The sequence below is a fragment of the Lissotriton helveticus genome, chromosome 7, assembly GCF_964261635.1.
Source record: "Lissotriton helveticus chromosome 7, aLisHel1.1, whole genome shotgun sequence".
In the NCBI taxonomy this organism is placed as follows: domain Eukaryota; kingdom Metazoa; phylum Chordata; class Amphibia; order Caudata; family Salamandridae; genus Lissotriton; species Lissotriton helveticus.
In genome coordinates this window covers 533,484,824-533,499,330 of record NC_136068.1, presented here as the reverse complement: position 1 = coordinate 533,499,330, position 14,507 = coordinate 533,484,824, and the positions used below count along the sequence as shown (strand labels likewise).

Genomic DNA, 14,507 nt, shown 5'->3' with positions numbered 1-14,507 from the left:
CAAGTAGTTACCTATGTGAATCAAAATTGGTCGTGGGAATTTACCACTCTTATCTTTTTGAACTAGGGGTAATCGATGAGCCCGCTGGATCTGAGAGTCCCAATCCCAGTCTGAAAGGTCGGGAAAGGCCTTTTGGAATAATTGAGTGATATATGCTCTCGGGTCCGCCCCCTCCGCTCCTTCAGCAATACCAAAAACGCGGAGATTCTGTCTCCTTTGTCTATTTTCTAGGTCTTCCAGCTTAGCTTGCATCTGGAGTAATTGAGAGGCATGTTTATTCACTGCTATTTCAGACCACTGTGATTTCTCCTCTGTCACCACTACTCTTTGCTGCAGTTCCTCTATATCTTGAGACACTGCCCCCAATCTGCACGCCATCTCTTGCAAAGAAGTTTGAGTTCTGTTATTGTCTTCCCTCATTTGCTGGTAGTGATTTTTAGCTTCTTGTTTCTGTTCATTTAGGAGATGTAAAATTGTCTGAAAAGAAGCAGACACCTCCCCTTGAGGAATCCATTCTGTTGGCCCGCAAGATAGAGAAGAAGCGATATTTTCCGGATGTATTTCTTGTATAATCTCTTCTATCGGAGTAATTACTGCCTCGCCTATAGACACTATTGGAGTATTAGGCAAATCTTGGGTTATGCTGCCACTACTGTTATTACTGCTACTGCTGCAGCTAATTGACAAAGAAGCGGAGTTGTCTTCCGTGAGTATCGTAGTAGGTACAGAAAGGTGTGGCTGGTCCAATAGACTTTCCCCAAAAGACTTTGCAGATTCCTTATTCAAGCCAGATTTATCAAGACTATTGGTCTTCGCCTTTGCCTTTGCCTTTGCCTTTGTCCCATTAGAAATAATAGACTGAGTAGGGCTGAGTGGTACAGTAATCTGTTTTAAGTCTTTGGAAATAGTGTTTTGATCATTGGGGCTATTACCAGACAGTCTCATTGCCATTGATTTTACACCACCCTTAGCCTGTACCCATTGTCTGATTGGGCTGTTCTCAGCAATCGCTTTCAAAACACTTGTTTTGGATTTGCTTGTGATTTTAGTAACCTTATTCTTATTTTTGCCCTTTGATTTCTTGGTGATGAGGGCTTTATTTTTGTCTTTGATCGCCTTAAACGGCGTATTACTTCCTTGATCATTAAGATCCACATATTCTTCGTCTGTCTCAACGATGTCTGTATTGTCAGTATTTTCGGCTCCCTCACCTTCTTCCACGTCCTCAACATTCCCCTTGTCTGAAGGCATGCTAGTCGTGCTAGTCGTGTTAGTTATTTCAATGTGAGGGGCGCTCACATTAATATCGGTATTGGTCACCTTATTCAAAAGTTCTAAGGGTTCGATATCTCCTTTGGCTAGAGATGTAGACAGATTGATTACCCCTTCCTCTGCACCAGCCAGCTCGGTAGTGACTGATGTAGATAACATATTTACATCATTTAAGGTATCATCGTTCTGTGTTATTACAGTACCGCTTTGAAAAAAATTCTCAGGTTCCTCTGTTCTCAATTGAGCCCCCTCGTTTAACAAAATATTTTTTGCTGTGTTGTCAACTGCGCTATCTGCTGCGTTACCTTTCACACGAGTTAGGTTTTTTTCTCCGAGTTTACCTGAGTGCAGTTGTTCCACATCCATAGCTGCATCCATCGCGTTGTTGATGCATAAGGACTTTTTGCTTGTTGTTTGTTCATTTGTGGACGCAGCTGACACTAACAGAGATACCGGTGTGACCGTTGCTCTCCCGCTAGCAGCTGTTGTGCGGGTTGTCCGTGTAGGAGGTTTCGGCGCCATCCCGCTACCGCTCGTCTTCTCTGGCAGTGTTGTTGCCGGTGTCGCGGGGGAACGCAGACCAAACCAATTGACTGCCGTCGATCTCGATTTCGCCCAACTCGTCAGACTCACCCAGCTCGGCCAGCCGTTCAGGGGTTCCTGGGCAAGACGCGATGTAGTCGCAGGTTTCTTTGTGCTAGCAAAGCGTAGCAGGCTCCGGATACGGCTCCCAATCAGCCGTATCTGCCACATTCAGAATTCAATCCTCTATCCTCAACCCTTGTGGTCCAAGTAAGTCTTTCGTTCGGTTTTTATTACAGGGCAGATGATTCAAGAAACAATGTAGGCATACAGCGTCACCGCTCCTGTATTGTGTAGCTGTATCAGACCATTAGCCTTGTATCCGCCTGGACCTACTCAGCGTCCTCCACTCCGGCGGTGTCAATCCGCCATCTTGGACCTCATGCAAAAAGCATCTGCTATAGACATCATAGAACAAACTTATTAAAATTACAACATGGTCAGTCTCAATTGCGTTCTATCATGCTGTTAGGCTGGACGTTGCAAAATCTGCGTTCTGGCTATGTGCAATGGCATCTAATCAATACAACGTCATTGTTTGCTGTATTTAACCTTACAGCTAAACAAATCTCTTTGGCAGAAAAAGGAGCAGACTATACGGTGCGGCGCATTGAAAAACTAGATAGATTACAATTGACAGTTTCCGAGAAACCTGTGATTGAGTGGATAATTCATGGCTCCATTTCAATTCCAGTCACGACATTCCAGTTTCAGTATTGTCTAGAGCATATATCAGCGGGCCTGTATGAAAGGTTGGGTAAAGAATACATGAAGTCGACCTGGGTTTTACCATATACACAAACAAATGTCGGAATAGGGGACATGAAGTTTTCCTTAGTGGCAATAATTGCAAAAAATCACTAAATGGTACACTTCTGTGCGATTAAGTTATTTTGCATGGAACTTGTGATGGTTCTGCAAATAACCTTTCATGCCACCTGCACGCTTCGCCCTCTCCTACGATAATACCGGTTTTCAGGCAGCTATCCAATGGCAGTTACGTTATGTTGAATGATCACATCTGTTGTTGCATGTTGCCAGGAAAAAGTTATCACGTAACTGTGTAGTCCACGGTCACTTGTTGTATGCAAGTATTGTATCCAAAAACAGAGACAGAAAGGGAGACGGCTATATGGCCTTCACTGAATATCTCTTCTATACGGATTGATACTTTAAGCAGAATGAAACCCATTCTTTTACAAAAAAATGTGCCACTGACCTCGTCTAGAGAAACGTATGATCTGCAAGTAGCAAGGTCTTCAGCAGAGATACATGCATTATTATCAACAAACTGCCCAGTGCATTTCGCAGAAATGTTAAGCCAAATCTTAAACATGTCTGATACCAACGGCATCGCACATGTATTTAAGACAATTTTTTCGGGACTGTTAACACCGTTTGAAGCAGTCCTCAGCATTTTTCCTAATTTTGTGCACTCTGTGTTCGGCAGCCTGCCTCTCATCCTGGGACTATTAGCAGGAATTCTATTTTTATTCCTTCTGCTCCGATATGGCAAGTCCGGTCACCAGCAACACCGAAACTACCATGGAACTATGCCTCCTTGCAATGAGATATCGTAAAAGGATTTCACAGATTCTTGGCTTGGCTCGTTTTAGAGATCTGAACCCGACAAGGTTTCTTTCGTTAAGACCAATCTGGCAAGATTGCATCTTACCTGTTCTTCGATGCCTGCTTTGCGGACAGGAATGCGTGTTGGACATTTGTTTTACACTCCCATCAGTACTGCCATCGGATGTCGACGCTTTGCTAGGTCCTGTAACGGCTCATGCATCCCCCCAACGGCTGCCAATTCTGATGAATGCTTTCATTGAAGTCTCACCGGCAAGTCTAACTGGGGGTGAGATACGAGAAACTACAGGCATACAGGTACCATCCACTACGGACATTGCTAATGCATCAAACGCTGACGGCGATGATCCCCACTTCTGCACTTTTGATCTGCTCACTGAAGTAGTTCCACTTTCACCCACTACGGTGGACAGCTTCTTTGCGAGTCTTGACAATATGATGTTTTCTCCCGACTCTACGGACACTCCTTAGAATAATTTTTGATTATTTCACACAGTGTTCTCGGAACTCTGCAATTCGGCCTTCATTTTTCAAAACATTCCACTAATTTGAACTTTTTCCAAATAGAACTTTGGCACAGAGTAATCTGCTTAAAGTAGAACTATTCTTAGAGAGCAAGATTTCGTGTTTGAACTTCCTAAATAACAATATTCAGCTTCAACCTCGAGTACCAGGATAGTTAAACAATTATGCTATGGGATCGACCTCAGGTATCGATTAATGACTGTACTTTCGTTTATATGATGTGAAGATATATGCTCATAGTTTATATTTGATGTCATGATGCCTACGATTTTTACATGATGTATATTTCCTTCATGCAAACAAGCCTATTCACAAATGCATTTTGTATTTTGGGGTGGGATTGTAAACACTTTTGCTTTGCAATATGTTCAGTGCTTATGTCTTATTGAACTTAACATTTGTGGAGTGGGTGTTATGTGAGAATCTAGGACCCTAGTGTAATTTTTCCCGATTCATGCCCATATATAGGTGTAAACCATCCAGTCCTTATATAGGCATAAAGAATCATTACCTTATTTAGTTATAGCTTGCGCAGCCCTAATACGGCATGGCTACTTCCACTAAACTCAGAGAATCCACATTGATTTCGTGGTAAAACCAGCCTTCAGCAGTCAGGAATCTCCCACTGCTTGAATACTAATTTATCCAAGAAATCCGGGAGTTTTTAAGGAACTAAGGCACTAGTGACGATATGTTCAATCTTACGTCAGACTCGGCACCTTCAGGGGTATAAATATGCCTACTTTTGCCCAGTCATACATACGGTGGTTCCGGAGCAGATCGACTAACTACTTGCCCGACGCCCTGCTGCTGCAAGTGCTGAAGGAAGCCGACCCTCCAAATGACGCACTGAAAAGACGCTGTCTTTTATCCTGCCAAGAAATCCAGCTCCAGTGTTTCCAGGCTACCCTTGCGGATTGCTGGGAGATCGAGTCCCCAGAGAAAGATACAAGACCTCTATCATTCTAAAAACCAAGGTACGGAGCTGATTAGATCCCTAGAGAATTCTTGAACAGATTCTTGGCAGAGAAATACTAAAATCTAAACTACTCCTCACTTATTCCTCCCTCGTACTAGGCTTAGGTTAGGTACACCGGGGTAGGCGTATGTTAGAAGCACCAGTTGAGTACTTTTAGCCACTATTTTATCATTGTATGTATTTTATGTATTTTATATATATGGCTCATAAACCATATAATGCTTTTACAGTACTATTTTATAATACTATTGTATTATATGCAGTGTACTTCTTAACTAGCATTTCAATTGTAGCAGTGCATTTCGTATGCTTAAGAAATAAGACTGTTCAATAAATACTTTTGTTGAAAATGCCCGTCTCTCTATTTCTAAGCAACTCTGATGAAACGAAGCATGCACATTTGACTGAGTGAAATAGCCATCTATTGTTTCCGCGACTCTAGAGATACGTTTCATTCTGGGGAAACAAAGTTGTCATGTTATATGGTTTTCAGAGACTAATCCCTTCTTGTTTATTCGAGAACGTTTCTAGTGACCTCTGAGCTAGCTGGCACTCACAATTAAGCCTAATCTATGTGGCAGAGAACTAGTCGACTTCAGTCCTACACTTAAGCCGCAGGATGTATTAATTCAATGCGCCAAGCCTATTGGGAATATAGGAACTACACTAAATTTCAGGGAGTATTTTTAATTATTAAACACAATCCAATTTAATGGTAAAGTTCAGTTTGGTCTACCTATTACAGAAAGATAATTTAGAAAAGTTACTTTACGTCTGCCTAAAAGTCCAAGGCCTTTCAGTGCCTTCCAACTGTCACCTGGCAGCTGATGGCTACCCTCTGGTGAGTTGTGAACTGCTCCCAGGAGCAAACAATAGGCTGACCTGAAAGTGCAGACTTTACCGATCTGAACCCGATACAATATGCAGGTCAGGCAGAGAGGATCCTTTTTGACATTCAAGAGTCAGGTCCAGCTTGAATGTCAAATCTTGCCTGACAGGTCTGCTGGGGTTTTTCATTTATTACTTGGGACGCACCTCAGAGAAGCCTCCAGTGTCGCAGGCAACTGTTAGCTGACACCGGGGCAATGCTCTTCTGTTGTCTGCCAGCCATCAGGCCCCAATTAAAGTGGTCCTCTTTGACATTGCAGTGTCCCATCCTGTTTGACACGTCTGCTGGGTTTACATATAACATTTAGGGCGCATTTCAAAGGAAGGAAACAGAGTGTCAAAACGCTTTGTGTGTATCCACTGTCTGATTGCTGAAAGCTCGGTTTTGAATCTACCAGACACCTGTCTCAGAGTTTGTTGTTGGTACAGGGACTGTCTAAAACTGGATTTTAGTGTTAGATTTCAGAGGACACCAGGATTACTGTAGTATACTCCCCACCCACCACCAACCCTGAGAGCCCAAGTTCAATCTGGTTGAAGACTTCAGTCATCTTGAAATGCCCAAAGTGGATAGGGTTTTTCCCAGGAACCTTTATCCCATTGGTTAGGGCATTTCCAGGTGTCATTCCCACCCACTAGATCATGCCAGGCATAATTGTGGTACCTCCAAGCACCAACTCCAGAACACTCTTGGACCTAAAAAAGATCAGAAGAGGACTGAATCTTTTGTCTGTAACCTGAGAAGAGCCCAGGAGGACTGGATTTGCTCTCTCTCTTCTCTGGAAGCCAGGACAAATAAGTGGACTACATGGGTCATAAGGCTGATCTCCTGTTAAAGCTACAGTGAAACAGAAAACTTCAAGAGGCTTCTTCCTGCAACTGCTCAGCTGACAAGTAGGAACTGGACCAGGACTGGACTCTGCAGTTGGCCAACGCCTGCCACACTGTAAGCTTCTAAATACTTTCCCTTAGTTCCTGTGTGGCTTTAGAACAGTACTCCTGTGGTAGATTGGGACTTAAAGGACTAAAAGCAAAAGGTAAAATCTATGACCAGAACAAACCTGGATAGTATAGCCGGCCTGTGCTACATTGCAGTCAATGTAAAATTGAGATCCTTGACTGTCATTGCCACTTGGTATATCTTGGAGTTATTTCTACTTAAAACGTTAAGAATTCATATCTCCGTTTCCCCTTATTTGTTTTTTTTTGTCATTTTGGTGTAATTGTGTTTATTACATTTTATTTTATTTTTCTAATTTGTTTTGGGGTATTTATTGTTCTGTGTTTTGACTGTACACATTTCCTCTAAGTTAAGCCTGTCAGCTCTTTGCCATAGCTACCGGGGGTTAAGCTTAGGTCTATATAGTGACTTTAGTGGTTCACCCTGACAAGGATTGTAGTTAGTACTTGAAGCAAGTACTAATCACCCTCAACTAATACCACAATTGCTTACACTATCTGATATGTTTTGTTCTCCCCAACTTTTTAAGGATTAAAACAAAGTAATGTCTTAGTTTATAATGCCATTACACAAACTTTTCCATCCCTCCTGGAGCCTACATCCCGCATAGAGGTACAGTAGAGCAGTGGGCATGGTTGCCAGTTATAGTGTTTAAGAACAGGCAAGGAAGGTTTGTGTATCTTTTTTCGGATTACCAGTAGGAAGCATGGGGAGGTGAGGGCACTTCATATCTTATGGAATGGGGCAGAAGAAAGATTTCAGGGTGATATTATTGGTAATTAATCATGAACTGCAGCTCATTGTTCTACAGGAGACTGAATACTTTATAAAGTTGTCTGCTTACCCTAAATCTTCTATTATTTGCTCTGCATCTGCACAATTTTATTGTAATCTACACACATATTGAATCACATTTTTGCTAGAGATTTGTAACTGCAGATTCCTCACCTTAGAATATTCCCCAGGCATTAGACTGGATCTGGAAAATCTTGAGCAGTACCTCTGCACGCCGGGTGGTGGCACCATTCAGCATCATATCAGCGTTGTCTGGGTCAGAAGTACTGTTGCAGTGCCCACACAAGGGCCCCCCTTATGTATTAATGTCATTTTCTTTTTGTCTGTGCCAACAGTGTGGATCCGAAGAGCTGAAAAAAATTTTGAGCTATTTTGAGCTTTTGCTCCTAGTGTGTTTAGGGAATATGTCCCCTCTGAAGCCTATGGGTTTCACACATTGTGCGCCTTCCGGCCTCAAAGAGTCGAGAGGTGCTCTTGCTGGAGGTGGCCCTATGGATCCATTCCCAGATCCGGACCTACTCCTCCATAAGTGCCTGCCCCTGCCCTGGCGCCTCAGTGCTCGATGCCAACCCAACATAAAGGGAGCTGCTTGACTATAAAGAGCCTATTGTCATCCCCTACTCTGACACAGTACCGCTCCAGCGCAGTTTGACATCCATGCCAGCACCGTCCAGGCCCTATCAGCCCCTGGACACACCCTTGTCATCTTTAGACACAACATTTTTCCCTGAGGTGGGATGTTGAGTGGGAAGAGGCTGGTCCTCTGGACAAAGTTTCCAGTGACAACTGGTGTGAGGAACTGGGTGACACCAGTGGTTTGGATACCTCCCCAGACTTTGGCATGTTTCCTGTCCAGGTCCATTGTTAGAGGAAGGTGCGTCATTCGCAATGGTGAAGTGCAGGGTGGTGGAGGTCCTCGACCTACAGCAACCTGCCTTTGAGATCAAGACCAACGTCTTGATGGTGTTGCTTCAACCAGGAGCAAGCTCATTGGAGCCTCTTCTCCCCTTCAATGAAGTCATCACTGATGTCTTCCTTAGGACATGGGCCAATCCCTGCACAGGGTCTGGTGCACCGGATGATCGAAAAGTGACACCGCCCACTCCAGGAGACCCAGCTTTCCTTTCCCAGCACCTTTCCCCAGAGATCCTGGTTGCCTAGGCCTCCACGGTCCACGGCCAAGGTCAATCCCGGTACCTTTATATCCACCACTTCGGACCAGGAATCCAAGAGATTGGGTACGTTTGGCAAATGTATTTTCTCCTCCAACTGTCTGGATTTGTAGTCAGGAAGCATTGCATTCCATGGACAGGTATTCCCATACACTGTGGCATTTATTGACACAGCTCCTATAGGAGAGCCAAGCCATCTCTAACCAAGCCCTCATCGATGGCCTCCACAGTGGCACTGCACCCCCATGCCTGGTTGTGGTACACTGGGTTTTTGATGGACATTCAATCATTATTCATTAATATGCCAGTCAATGGCTCCCACTTGTTCATTGACAAAGCTGACTCAGTCCCCCAGCAATTTTGAGAGTGCCAGGTCACTGCCAGAGCTCTTGGCCTTTCGCTGACTGGCTGCTCCCAACAACAGTCCTTTCGTCCATACAGCGGACGGAAGCGGGTGTTTTGGGGGTTCCACTGTATCAAACTTACCCTACTACTCTGCAGGACGCCCTGTCCTTGCAAGTACAGGGTTGTGAATCCCAGAATGGGTGAGAGAGCCACACCCAGCATGCTGTCCAATCCCCTGCCTCTCCAGCTGTCGCAGCCTCCAAAACTCTTTAGTGTGCCCTCCCTTCTGCACAGCTACCCCATTGGTGGCAGAATCAGGCACCACCTGCCCCAAAGGACGGAGATTATGTCTGAACATTTGGTGCTACAACAAATTGTGAAGATGGATTATACAGTTTCTTTCTGGGCAAACAACCCACCTGTGCTACCATCCCTAGAGTAGCTGATGGAGGACCATCTCTTGTTACTTCTTCAGGAAGTGCAGGCTCTTTCGGCCAAAGGGGCCATTTACAGGGTGCCCGTGCCAGTAGTAGGACGTAGTTACTATTCCTGGTACTTTCAGGTGCCCAATACAGCCTGTGGCCACCAGTCTATCTTAGACCTGTGACCTTTCGGTGACTTCCTGAAAAAGGAGAAGTTCAAAATGCTCATGTTGGCTCAGGTTCTTTCTGCCCTGGATCCTGGATGGTAGCGTTTGACCTGCAGACACTTATTTTCTCATCCCTGTTCTGCCGTCCCACAGGCATTATTCAGTTTACTGTGCTTCCCTTTGGCCTTACTATGGCACCTCAGGTTTTCACAAAAGTGATGAAGGTAGTTGCAACACATTTGCAGAAGTCAGGGGTTCCAGTCTTCTCTACCTCATTGACTCGCTGCCGAGGAGTGCCTCCTCCAGGAAGGCATTCCCCCACCTCCAGACTACGGCAACCTTCTGCATTTGCTGGGGTTCACTATCAATGTGCCGAAGTCACACCTGACTCGCTCTCAGAATATTCTCATTGGAAAACAGGGGACCCCTATATAGTTAATGGACTAGCTATACATAGGGAAAGAAATCTAGCAGAGAAAGGTCTAAAGCTTAGTCAGTGTGGCTGTAAAATTCTAAGGAAAACCCATTAAACAGTGTCATACAGCTATGGCCTGTACATAACATACTTGAAAACTCATATTTTAAATCTTATTTCAATTTATTTTTATAAAAAAGGTTTATAGTTTTTGTTAAATTTATAAAAGTTATTTTTGAACAATCATATCAAACTTTGAAATTATTGGTTGCAAATACAAAAAGAAGAAAAACACAGTACAAACTAAAACATAGACACAGTTGATGGTGATAAGGCGGTAGTAGAGACTACGCGCGTTTCGGCGAGATCGCCTTCATCAGGTCAGCGTCTTATTGTACTGTACACAGAAAGAGGGTCCAATAACGCAGAGGTCGATGATCCAAGCCGATAATGGGGATGATATGACCGTGATGTCCTGAGGTAGGGCACGAGATGACTGTGCTGTAGTTGGTTATCACCAAGATATGAGGTAATATGACGGCTGGCAGCTCAACTAATATCTGCTCCAGAAAAACAAACTCACATATCCTGATACAACGATATTCTGGACACAAGATTATTGCCTAGATAGGTAAGGGAGCACTCCTTTCAAAAAGATTTGAACGCCGTGCAGACCAATACCAAGCAATAATGCTCTGAATTTAATGATATAGTAGCTGATAAGGGGTCTGTGGGCGCCAGCTATCCGCGAGATAGAATTCGGGTAACAGAATCTCCCTTTCATTGGAGCCAATCTGGACACAGTGCAGCTCCGAACATACTTTCCCGATCAGTCAGTCCAGGATATTCAGACTATGATTCTGATGTTTCAACCTCTATCCTGGATATTGGTGAGACGGATCTGAAGTCCCTGTGGGTGCAGCATCAGGGAAATCTCTCTGATCTGGTCCAGATATCGAAGGAGGCTACAAAATATCTGCAGTGGTGGTAGAGCTACTGGTTTGATCTCTGAACACCAGGGCAGATCAGCTGAGCCATCAGTGCCTTGCAGATCGCGAATAGCTGTGACACCCTGAGGTTTTCTTCTGAGCTTTGGAGTTTCCAAAGCGTCTCTCACTCAGAGACGCATTCTTCCCCAAGTGGACTTCAGGACTCAGGTACACCTTCCCGCTGATACCATTACTGCCCAAGTTTGCTTGAAGGATAGGAACGGCCAGTCCCAAGGCTGACTCCAGACTGGGCATGAAGAGTATGGTATCCAGACCTCCTGAGCGTTTGCCCTCCGATAAGGCTGCCGCTCCAGGAGGATCTTCTGTTGCAGGGAAGTGTCTTGTACCCAAATCAGAACGTGCTCCAACTTTATGCATGGAGATTGAGTGGCGACAGTTAAGAATATTCGATCTCCCTCCCGAGGTCTGTGATGTCATCTTGGATGTCACGCGTTCCTCCACCAAAAGGGTATATGACTGCCATTGGGATAAGTTCATAGCTTGGCACCCCTTGCGAAAGGTGGATCCCTTATCTGCTTCATTATCAGATGTTCTGTTATTTGATTTTAACTTAGCCCAGCAAGGCCTTTCTCTGGGCACTGTTAGAGGTTATATTTCTGCCATATCTGCTTTTCTGAGGCTGGCCGATCAACCCTCCCTGTTTAAGTCACTGGCTGTGAAAAGGTTCGTATAAGATTTGCAATTTTTCCCCCCTACTCCATTTGTGAAGCCCGCAATAGGATTTCAAATGTAATCTACTTTTTTTGATTTGTGCCCCATTCAATGACTTACACAGTTACATGTTGAGGCAGTTGACTCTGAAATCTGCATTTCTTGTGACCATTACATTGGCCAAGAGGGACAGCGAGCTTCAAGCTCTGTCTGTTAACCCTCCATACACCAGATTCTACCCATAGAAACTGGTCCTTCGGACGCTTGCCTCATTTCTACCAAAGGTGGTCACCCATTTTCATATATGCTAGATCATCACACAGCCTACATTCTTCGCTCCACCTCATGCTGGTAAGGGGGACATACTCCAAAGGTTGGAGCCAAAAAAAACGTGTTGTTCACATTGATTGCACCAAGAATTACCTTGTGGAAATCAACTCTTTATTGGGTTCAGCGGAGCGAAGAAAGGCAAATTGGTGCAGAAACGGACCATCTCTCAATGGATTATCAGCTAGATTCATGAAAGGGCCGTTTTGCGAGTCTTTAATAGCGATTCATAAGGAATCGCTATTAAGGACTTGCAAAACGGGATTCATGTAGGAATTGCTAAATAAATTGCGATTCCTACACATTCCTTATTTGCGATTAGCAAATTGCTAATCGCAAATAAGGATACGATTTCAAGGGTGCAGGGGTGTCCAAAGGACACCCTGTAGCACCCCTGAAATGTGAATTTACACTGATGTTGTGCACACACATGTCCAAAGGACATGTGTGTGTGTAACATGCAACTTAGAAAAATGCATTTAAATGCATTTTTCTAAGTTTTAGCTATTTACCACGAGGTTTGACTTCGTGGTAAATAGCGGTCCTAAATTGCGATTTCGCAATTTCAAAATGGTTCATGAATTGCATTTAAGGAATCTCAAATAGAGATTCCTTAAATGCAATTCCTCGCAAATGTGCGAATTCTTTATTTGCGAATTTTGCATTTGGGATGATGAATCCCAAATGCAAAAATTGCACTCGCAAAGGGCCAGATTCTCAGAATCTTGCCCTTTACGAGCGCAATTAAGCTTGATGAATCTAGCTGATAATGTCCAGGAGTAAACATATAAGTACCAATGCTATCATGGTCTGCCAGAAGTATATTTTCCCGCCGTCGCCGTCCCATCGGATTCATTAGCGTTGTGTTTATTTCAAAAAGAAAATATATTCCCTGGAAAGCACTCTTCTGCTCTTTTGAACCCGGCCTACCACATATCAAAAACCACAAATAAAAAATGCCAGGCAGACATCAGCACAATTAAACTGGCCCACAAAACATCGGAATTGTTCATAATCTCATATGTACCATAAACATTCTCTTTCATTGCCTAAGAATAGAGCCTTGAAGGACTGAACGAACAACTTACCCAAAAGGCATCATTTGTTATAAATGGATAAACTGAAATTACAATATTTTCTGTATACAGTCGCCCATTTATTGGAGAGATGTCTGTTTTGGTCTGACCATTTTATATTAAGGATCTAACAGCTAGATTCATGAAAGACCCGTTTTGCGAGTCTATAAGAGCGATTCATAAGGAATCGCTATTACAGACTCGCAAAACGGGATTCATGTAGGAATCGCAATATTTATTGCGATTCCCACTGATTCCTTATTTGCGATTAGCTAATTGCTAATCGCAAATAAGAAATAACTCCCCATTCATTCCTATGGGCCTAAGGCCCATAGGAATGCATGGGGAGTTTTTCCTTATTTGTGATTAGCAATTAGCTAATCGAAAATAAGATTGCGATTTGAAGGGTGCCAGGGTGTCCAAAGGACCCCTGAAATGTAAATTTACACAGGTGTTGCGCACACACATGTCCAAAGGACATGTGTGTGTGTAACATGCAATTGAGAAAAATGCACTAAAGTGCTTTTTTCTATTTTTTCGCTATTCACCACGAAGTCAGACTTCGTGGTAAATAGCGACCAAAAATAGCGAATTCGCAATGTAGAAATGGGTAATGAATTGCATTTAAGGAATCTCAAATAGAGATTCCTTAAATGCATTTCCTCGCAAATGTGCGAATTCTTTATTAGCGAATTTTGCATTTGGAATGATGAATCCCAAATGCAAAAATTGCACTCGCAAAGGGCCAGATTCTCAGAATCTGGCCCTTTGCAAGCGCAATCGAGCTTAATGAATCTAGCTGTATGTTCTGTATTCAAATCTGCTATGCAATAGCTAAAAATCAGCCTTCTGAGGACTTTAATGCCCATTCCACCAGGGCCAACGGCGACAGCACTGTATTAACATGCGGGGTGAAGGTCCTGGACCTCTGCCAAGCTGCTATCTGGGTGTCACTTCAGACATTCACAAAGCATTACTGCTTGGACAATCAGGTCCATCGGGATGGATACTTTAACTCTTTTGTTCTCCAGGACTTCCTGATTTGAGCCTGTCTGCAAACCCACCTCTGGGGAGCTATTGCTTAGATATCTATTTTAAGGTTAGGAATCTGCAGTTAGACGTCTCTATTAGAAGAACAAGTTACTTACCTTCGGTAACCCTTTTCCTGGTAGAGACTCTATCTAACTGCAGATTCCTCATCTATCCAGTCATCTCCCCACTCTACGACATGGGCTCTTCTTCTTGAAGCTTTTAGATTCTGCACACTTGTTACCCAATGATCACTCATGGCTCCCCGCTTTGGAGTGAAAATGTCTGCAAAACCAACTGA

The 14,507-nt window shown here is 43.7% G+C and overlaps 1 protein-coding gene across 1 annotated transcript in view; it reads left to right on the top strand.

Annotated features, from left to right (window-relative positions):
* LOC144769149 (uncharacterized) overlaps window positions 1-14,507 on the top strand; it is a 1,798,260-nt gene that overhangs the window by 992,778 nt on the left and 790,975 nt on the right. The window lies entirely within an intron of this gene.